Below are 10,184 nucleotides of genomic sequence, written 5' to 3' on the forward strand. Positions count from 1 at the left end.
ACTCAACATTGTCAGTGTCGGAACAGAAATTTTCGTTTTGATCTGTTAGGTAGTCTGAAATCTGCCTTCTATTACTCTTGCTAAACAGATAAACCTTCCTCCCTTTTTTTATATTCCTAATAACTTCCATATTCAGGGATGCTGCAGCGGCCTTATGATCACTGATTCCCTGTTCTGCACATACAGAGTCGAAAAGTTCGGGTCTGTTTGTTATCAGTAGGTCCAAGACGTTATCTCCACGAGTCGGTTCTCTGTTTAATTGCTCGACGTAATTTTCGGACAGTGCACTCGGTATAATGTCACTCGATGCTCTGTCCCTACCACCCGTCCTAAACATCTGAGTGTCCCAGTCTATATCTGGTAAATTGAAATCTCTACCTAAGACTATAATATGCTGAGAAAATTCATGTGAAATGTATTCCAAATTTTCTCTCAGTTGTTCTGCCACTAATGCTGCTGAGTCGGGAGGTCGGTAAAAGGAGCCAATTATTAACCTAGCTCGGTTGTTGAGTTGTTCCTGTTAACAAACTACGAGAGATGTTAAATATTGCTGCTTCACAAGTAACTTTCTTGAAATGCCGTGAGGTAAAGCTTTATGTTGGACAGGGAGTCAAACCCAGAACCTAATCGGATTGTTACTGAAGCACAATCAGCTGTGACATATAGGATTTTCTCAGCAGTAGCAACATGTTTTAACTGAAATGACGAGTCAAGACATTAATTTTTTCCTTCCCAGGACTCCAACCCGGCACCTATCGCCGTTATGTTCTAGAGAAAACGAACGTTAAATATGGGTTTGTTACACCAGCAGCGACATGTGAGCATGTTTGAGCTAGAAATAATATGACGAAGAGTTCAGTGCTGACTGGTAATCGAATCCCACACATCTCGATGTTGGCTACACACAAAGAGACGTCAGCTACCAGCAGCTCCGAATAACATCCTTGAACTTACAGTGATCTCGCAAATAGTTCTGTGTCTCACTGAGAGTCAAAAACGTCATATATAGTTAGTGTTGAAACGAATGAAAATACTTTAAAAATCAAAATTATTATCCACTAGCAGATAGGTGTTCTCATGCTAGAGCTTGATTATACATAATGAAAACTTTAGTGATGGGCAAGGATTCGAACCCATTCACGTGTAATATGTGGAGATGTTGAGGAATCTGCAGTTTTGAACAAACAACAAATTTTAGTCGAGCTGCCGGCTGGACTGGCCGACTGGTTCTACGCGCTACAGTTTGGAACCACGCTACCGCTATGGTCGCAAGTTCGAATCCTGCCTCGGGCATGGATGTGTGTGATGTCCTTAGGTTAGTTAGGTTTAAGTAGTTCTAAGTTATAGGGGACTGATGACCTCAGAAGTTAAGTCCCAAAGTGCTCAGAGCCTTTTGAACCATTTTTGTAGTCGAGCTGTATTGTCACGAAGAGATCAAAATCTGCGTTAAGGGCAGTCTTAGTTGCATTCCCAGTTCAGAACCAATTTTATTGACATACAGAAGCTCAAATAAAAGATGGAGTAAGTGTCCTATGACCCTATACAGCTTTTGTTTCGTCACTAGTTATAAATAACTACTATAAGAAAGGTTACTGGTGATAGAGTTTCTACATGTTGCCACTCCTGACTTTATTGTGGTTCAACCTAATGTCTACTTCTTAGAGAAGGAATATCACGTTTAATGTGAATTTCAGACCACAATGCCATTGTACCTTCTTCACTTGGCATGGACAGAACAGAATAGAATCCGTATCTCCCTATCAAAAATCATCGGCAGAAGTTGGAATCGAACCCAGACCACAAGTATATGAATCTATCAGCAATCCAACAGACCACCAAATCCTCTTCTCCGGGCCTCATTTTTCTATTGTAACGCCGTAGCGCCACACTGGATGAGACTGCTGACACACAGGCTCCCTGTTGTGGTTTGCAGCACGTTCGGTAAATTCATTTACTTGGTTGATCGAGTCGCCATGAACTAGCTGCCTCGGCTACCCAGTGCATACATTCGGCTCTATTTTATAATCACCGAAATAAAATCACGTAATTGCCACCTACACCGAACCGCCAACAGTGTAGGATGCAGAAATTTAAATAGGAAGTGTTCCTTTCCACTTGGGCTACTCTATTGCGCTATCTGTTTGTTGAAAACGTCGTGCAGTGCAAAAGAAAAGCTATAACTGTCTGTCTCTCAGAAGTCTATACCTGGCCATATGCATTATCTCACAACACTGTGGAATGCGGAAGTTCTGGAGGAATTGTAGTTGACATCTTGAGGGGCTGTAGCTACGGTTCAGTTAGTAGTCTAACGGTAAATGTCGTACGCTGTACACAGGAGTCGCGAGTTCAAATACATTCTCTGCCAATTCTTTTAAAACGCAATTCTGCTGTCTGCTGAAGTTATCAATCCAACGGAACTCTGAACATAATTCCGTTCACTTCTCAACGCAAAGTAGTCGCATGTGGAAAAAGGTCAACTACTGAGACATTATGTTCTTTTCAGGTACAATATATGGCCAGGCAGCAGATGCATCTCAGAACTTTTGTATTATGTATGGGGAGAGCGCATCGTGCCAAAATACGTCAGAAAAGTATTTTCTACATTAGCTGTCGTGTGGTAGTGGCATTTTATTCTTCTTCAAACCTTGTTTGACAGCTTTAACTCAGAACACGTTTTCTACATGCATGTAATCAACAAACTGCATGAGCATTTTCAGACTGTTATAGATAACATCAGAGAATTCGCATGTATCGTTGATGATTAATTTCTCTCTCATGTTTACTATTTTTCAAACAACACTAAAAGAAACCCTACGAAAATTGTGCACTTTATTATAAAAAATGAAATAATACTACCCACGATAACGTTACAACGTAAGTCTATTTAATAAAGCTGAGTATCTGTACACAAGTGTGCCTCTATCAAACCGAATTAGTAAAATATTACTCACTTACATTTAGATTGGCCCTGTGTTTAATTGGTATTCTGTGTCATACTCAAGAATTATGCAAATGTAGCATTTCATAAATAAAGTTATGTCTTCCTATACACCCAAAATTTGTTTGTCAGCAACGGAAAGAGGCATTACCTGTTGTGCATCATTGTAAGTTTTTCATCAATGCACTATATCGAACGTATTTTCTTGCGTTTTCCTTATCGATGTCTGATCTGACTGCTTGTAGCTCTTTCACAGAAGGAATAAAAACGCCGCACTCAGCGAGACTGGAACCACAGTCTAATATAACAGTCGCGACACTTCGCCTCGATTTTGTTGCCTACAGCGCCAGCAGCGCCCCAAGCGGCTGGTAGGTTACACTGTCACTGTGAGTTCGGCGCGATCGTGAAAGAGAATAGTGGTTGTTTATTTTGATTTATACAATGGCTTTTACTGACGGGAGCGTTTGTAGCGCAATAAATTGCACCAACAACAGGAAGAAGACACCACAGCTGTCTTTTTTTAAGTTTCCTAAGGATCCTGAGAGGTATATACCATCATGTTACTAAACTGTATCGTCAGGATTCACTTGCAAACTATATGTGTATAAATGATGAATGTTTCGTTTTAGGAGCAGAAAATGGCTTATTAATAGCAGGCGAGAAGACCTCATGAAGAAAGACCCAGTGTACCTGTATAATAATATTAGGTTTTGTTCGCTACATTTCGAACAAAACCAGTTCATGAACGCAGACAACAACAAACTCGTGTAGAATGCAGTACCCACACTGTTTGACATTCCAAATAAGCCACCTCAGCTGACGATGAAGAGGAAACTGCCACAAAGATTCGACAGTCAATCTAAAGCAGTAAAACAGTCCTATGACACAGAAGCAGCCGGTTCAACTCTCCATGTATCAGTGCCAGATTCGTGTGAATCGTCAACACAGACTTGCTTTGACGATGAAGTGGTTAGATTAAGTGCAGCTGTTCGTGTCTTACAAAAGCGTGTGAAGTGTCAGAATGTGCAAATCGCTAGACTTCGAGCGAAACTATTACGGGACAAGGAAAGTGCCTACAGACAGCGACAGAAACTGTATCAGAAAGAACAAGTGAACAAGGACAAACGAATGTTAAAGACTATAGGATCCCGATATTTAAAAAAAAGATGCCATTGACTTGTTGTTAAGCCAGATTAGCATGCCATTGAAAGAGAAACGTGCTGCAAGATGGAAAGACGAAAATAAGCTGTTTGCTCTAAATTTATTATATTACAGCACTCAGGCATACAGGTTTTTGTCAGAATGTTTTATGCTCCCATCAGTGCGTACATTACAAAGGTATGTGGAAGGCATAAAAATAAAATGTGGGATAAGTGACAATATATTCCATCTTTTAAAGCAAAAGGTGCAACATTTTTCTGATAATGATAAACTTGTGAATATGTCATTGGATGAAATGTCTCTAATGGCAAATTTGACATATGACAGCACTTCTGACACTGTTATTGGTTTTAAGGACTTGGGGTTTACACGCACAGCTAAAATTGCCAACAGTGTGTTGGTGATAATGATTAGTGGCATTTTTTCATGTTTCAAACAACCATTGCTGTACTGTTTTTTTAAAGGAACAGTGGGAGCTATGCATTTGACTGCTATATTTTATGAAGTAGTCAAAAGACTTAAGGAAATTGGCTTGGTTGTAAAGACCTGTGTGACTGATCAGGGTTCAAATTTTGTGGACTGGAGAAAGAGACTGGGAATTACACAAGACAATCCAAGTTTGGTATATGAGGAGCAGAAGATCTATTTCTTCTATGACACCCCACATTTGTTTAAGAGCATCAGAAACAACCTATTTAGGTATGACATAATTCATACATCAAATGATGGTTTGGTTGGTACTGCTTCTTGGAAGGACATATCTCAGCTCTATTCAAATGACTTGCACAGGAAATACAAGTTATCTCCCAAGCTGACTAAAAAAGCTGTCGAACTGCCAGCTTTTTTCAAAAATGAAAGTGGGTACTGCAGTTCGTGTGTTAAGCCACACAGTGGCAGCTGGTATTAACACACTTGTATTTTGTGGTAGTATGCCATTATCTGCAACTGGCACTTCAGACTTTTGTCAGGAAGTTAATGACATTTTTGATATTTTTAATACATACAGTGTGAAAGGGCCTGTGCATCTAAGAAACTGTATTAGGAGTGATTCAGAGCATCTGGATGTTCTACATGTGATGAAGCCATGGATTCACTCTTGGAAATTTGTAGGCTCTGATGGAAAAGATTACTCCCTGAGGATAAAATGTGTAAAGGGGCTTCTAAGCAATATATGTGCTTTGGAAATGCTTGCTGCCGAGGTACTGACTGGAACAAAATTGTACTTATTCTCACGTAAAATTAACCAAGACACATTGGAAAACTTTTTTTCAACTATAAGGCAGAGAGGTGGTTTTTGCAGCAACCCATCTCCAAGGCAGTTTTGTGCTGCATTTAACAACTGTACACTAAGCAAACTGATAAATTCTTCTAATGTGGCAAGCAGTAATTGTGAAGGAATTGACTGGGGTCAGGCAATACTGAACATGAAATCTGCTCAAACATTAAAGGTCTCACAGTTGTTATGCAGTAGTGATACAAGTTCTGCAACAAAGCTACCAAATGTCGAAGTTCCAGCAGACCTTGGAGAACAAAACAGTATGAGATATGTGTTTGGTTACATATTGAAGAAACTTTTTTCTTTACATAATTGTGTCAAGTGCAGGAATCTACTTGTAGACAACAGCCAGGACTTAGATGCAAATGACAAATTTTATTGCCATTTCAAAAGTTACAAAGACAATTTTGGAAGCTTGGTTATTTGCAGTGAAAATATTTGTTTATTTTTGAGGGATTGTGAAAATCAGATGGCTTCAGTTTTTGATGAACATTCTCACAAGAAAAACTGTGGCGAATTATATGTAAACTTGTTAATGGCTGTCCTAAGTTTTCCTCCTGGATGTTGTGAAGAAACTAAGCTGCTGTTAATCAAGATATTTGTTAAAGTGAGACTCGTTTACGAGCTCAAATATTGGAATCAAGACTTAGTTTCTAACAACAAGAAAGCAAATAAGAAACTGAAGAAGTTGGTTCATTTGGGCTGCTGATTTCTTTGGTATGTATTTCGTTCACTTCTGTTGTTAGTCATTAATTTTCCTTGCTTCTTTCGTGTGATGACATTATTTTGTCAGCACCTTGTGCACTGACAGATTGATTGAAAATTATTCAAATATTTGGTTTTTCGTGAAATGTAGAGTAATCAGCTCATTATAATGTTTTTAGCATATTTCTCCCACTATTTTGCAGTTGCTTGACCCACTTAGAATAATATAAAGATGAAGGTCGTACTTGTGGCAACAGGCGAAAATGACAAACGCAGTAGGCCTACAGAACGATAAACGAGCTGTCGATCGTTTTTGCTTGTAGAAGTACATGTCTGTGCTTCTTACATGTGAATCTGTGTGTTTATATTCTTTTGATATCAACGTGGTAAGCTGCAATTCTGTCCAATGTCACAAGTGTTTCTTCACGAATGTGTTGTAGCTTGCCACTCTATTCATGATTTTTGTCCGTACTTGCGCTTATTTTAGAATCATTTTTAGAAACATATATGCCTTCTGGTACCACACAAAACCTTGGAGGCAAGAAAATAACTAAAATAATTCGGAAATTAAGTAGGAAATTGATGCAAACAAACATTATGCTTATGACGCGTTTGACGTTCACCTTACCTACCACTTGGAGCGCTACTGTCGCTCCATCTGTCAAACGGCAACAACTTTTACAGCAGTGAGTGTCGCGACTGTTATATTAGACTGTGACTGGAACCGCGAACCAGAAAAGGCGCTTCTTTACATGTCTGCATGTTACCACAGAGCTAGCAAAGAAGTATATATCTGCGATTCCTATTACGAGGCCAATAGTGACTAGAACTCGTAAATCGCTATTTAAAGGACAAGGTTAGTTGCGATTTGTACGTGCTACGACTTTCCTGGGCTGAAAACCGTAAATTTACGATCTTTTGTTACACCTCAAGCGATAATAACTCAGATTATTCAATGGAACTGACAGGAAAAATCAAGTGAACTTTGAGGCTTAATTCCGTGCACACCAGAAAGTAACTCGTCGATCTCAGAGTTGCCAAACATACCTTGCCTTGTTGCCAAATCTCAGTTACAGTACGAGCAGGAAGAATGTGTTCCTACAGAGGGCTGGGAAGTGACCATAGCTAGCATCTCAAAGATGCGGCTGGCACGGCCTGGAATACACAATGCGTCTTATTCGCATTTCTGTAACTAGGTTTAGGGACTGGAGCGTAGTTACTGATAATACTCAGAACTGACTGTAAACTAAGCATCATAATTCAGTAACTCTCATAGTTGTTTTTATATTTCTTTTGTAAGTGTACTCAAAGCTAAGAAACTCATTCATAGATGTTTTCGTCGCTGGCCGGTTGTCGTGCACAACAATTGAGGTCCATACATTAATTAATGGAAAAGTGAACGCTGTTCGAAAGTGATATTGAAAATATTCAATTGGATTTTAGCCGGCAAAATTGCCCATATTTGAAGCTACCCAGAGAAAAAGTAAGTTGCTAGAGCCGCTTTTACCAAATGTGTGCAGAGAGTTCCTAATTGCTACTGTGGAAATTTAGCATAGATGCCTTATAGTAATCAAGAGGTTCATTTCTTTCATACTTATCATCCAGGCATGTGAGTCTTAAGTGAAGAACAATATTGAAATTCGTATTGTTGACGGTCGATTCCAAATTCTTCAGAGACACTTGTATTGTGAAGCAGCTTGGCAGTCAGAAAGCCGAGATCTATGACCATTAATTAACACAACTTGCTGTGTCGAGCTACCAAGAGGACTTGATGTGTATAGATTTTCTTCCAATTTCGTTAGTGATTTTTTCCTGGAAATTCGCAGCTCTATAAATAAATCAGAAAAACAAAGCTTGCACACGCTGATCCCTGTGCCACAGTTAGATCTGACGACTCATTGAACCGTTGCGATATGAGATATGGGAGGGGGCACGGGGCTACGGACACACTGCTGCCAGCACGCCACTATCATTATGGTATTTGTCGCTCAGTCTCATAACGCATCGTAAACGATAATAGAAGTTGTCACTTACGTGAAGAATAGCATTTCTTTAGCCAAAAAATTTAATTTTCTGTCTCAGTGTCTAGGGGTTATATAGCATGAGTCATTCAGATGGAAAGGGAATATCAAGTGAATTTAGCAAGTCAATTCAGTACCATACGTGGAAGTGATTGCACTGTCACAGAGTTGCCAAACTTTTGTGACGATGTTGCCAATTCTCAGTTGTGCTAGGAACAGCTCTGTAGCGGTATGCGAGGAGAATCCCGTGTTCGCGTCATTGGAGGATATGGAGAGTTGGTGCGGTGTTTGGTTAATATGCAGCGTTTTTTACTACCAGTTGTGTCAAACATTCAGGTGTATAAACTTCCATCATGATTACAGTTTCCCACAAAATATATACGAATAAAACACTTACCCTGTTACTTTGTGACAAACGATTATTTCAGTACAATAAAAAGTCTTTGGAAATCAACTTTTTCCACCTGTTACGAAAAATAAGATAACAACTTTGCATCTCGAAATCGATTGCATCTATGTGCAATCTTGTGATCATACAAGTAGAATTTCATGAATTGCACGAGAATGTAGGAAGATGTTGGTGGCCTTGGAAGCTATAAGAAATACAATTAACTAATTATTCTGTGCCACGTAATAATCAATACATTTGAAAATTCAGAAGAGAAGGAACTAAAAATTATGCCCATTAAGACAGAAACTAAAGTGCAGATGTGGGCAGATCTGCGCTTTTTCATCTTCAGATCTGTACAAATTATGTATACTAACCAGCATATTCATTGCTTTCGTAATGTTTCCCTCTTGTTTAGTCTTCTAATGATCAACTGGATCCACACCCATGAGTCTGATTGTTTCTTTGTATCCTTCCACCTGCTGTCTTTGTATGTTATTGCTCGGTGTTTAGATTAGATTAGATTAATACTAGTTCCATGGATCATGAATACGATATTTCGTAATGATGTGGAACGAGTCGAATTTTCCAATACATGACATAATTAGGTTAATTTAACAACATACTTAAGTTGATATAACAACTTTATTTTATTGTGTTTTTTGTTTTTCTTTATTTTTTATTTTTATTTTTTTAATTTTATTTTTTTTATATTTTTTTCTTAATTTATATCTAAAAATTCCTCTATGGAGTAGAAAGAGTTGTCATTCAGAAATTCTTTTAATTTCTTCTTAAATACTTGTTGGTTATCTGTCAGACTTTTGATACTATTTGGTAAGTGACCAAAGACTTTAGTGCCAGTATAATTCACCCCTTTCTGTGCCAAAGTTAGATTTAATCTTGAATAGTGAAGATCATCCTTTCTCCTAGTATTGTAGTTATGCACACTGCTATTACTTTTGAATTGGGTTTGGTTGTTAATAACAAATTTCATAAGAGAGTATATATACTGAGAAGCTACTGTGAATATCCCTAGATCCTTAAATAAATGTCTGCAGGATGATCTTGGGTGGACTCCAGCTATTATTCTGATTACACGCTTTTGTGCAATAAATACTTTATTCCTCAGTGATGAATTACCCCAAAATATGATGCCATATGAAAGCAATGAGTGAAAATAGGCGTAGTAAGCTAATTTACTAAGATGTTTATCACCAAAATTTGCAATGACCCTTATTGAATAAGTAGCTGAACTCAAACGTTTCAGCAGATCATCAATGTGTTTCTTCCAATTTAATCTCTCATCAATGGACACACCTAAAAATTTGCAATATTCTACCTTAGCTATATGCTTCTGATTAAGGTCTATATTTATTAATGGCGTCATACCATTCACTGTACGGAACTGTAAGTACTGTGTCTTATCAAAATTCAGTGAGAGTCCGTTTACAAGGAACCACTTAGTAATTTTCTGAAAGACAGTATTGACAATTTCATCAGTTAATTCTTGTTTGTCAGGTGTGATTACTATACTTGTATCATCAGCAAAGAGAACTAACTTTGCCTCTTCATGAATATAGAATGGCAAGTCATTAATATATAATAAGAACAACAAAGGACCCAAGACTGACCCTTGTGGAACCCCATTCTTGATAGTTCCCCAGTTTGAGGAATGTGCTGATCTTTGCATGTTAC

Source organism: Schistocerca nitens, chromosome 1 (assembly GCF_023898315.1).
Source record: "Schistocerca nitens isolate TAMUIC-IGC-003100 chromosome 1, iqSchNite1.1, whole genome shotgun sequence".
NCBI lineage: Eukaryota > Metazoa > Arthropoda > Insecta > Orthoptera > Acrididae > Schistocerca > Schistocerca nitens.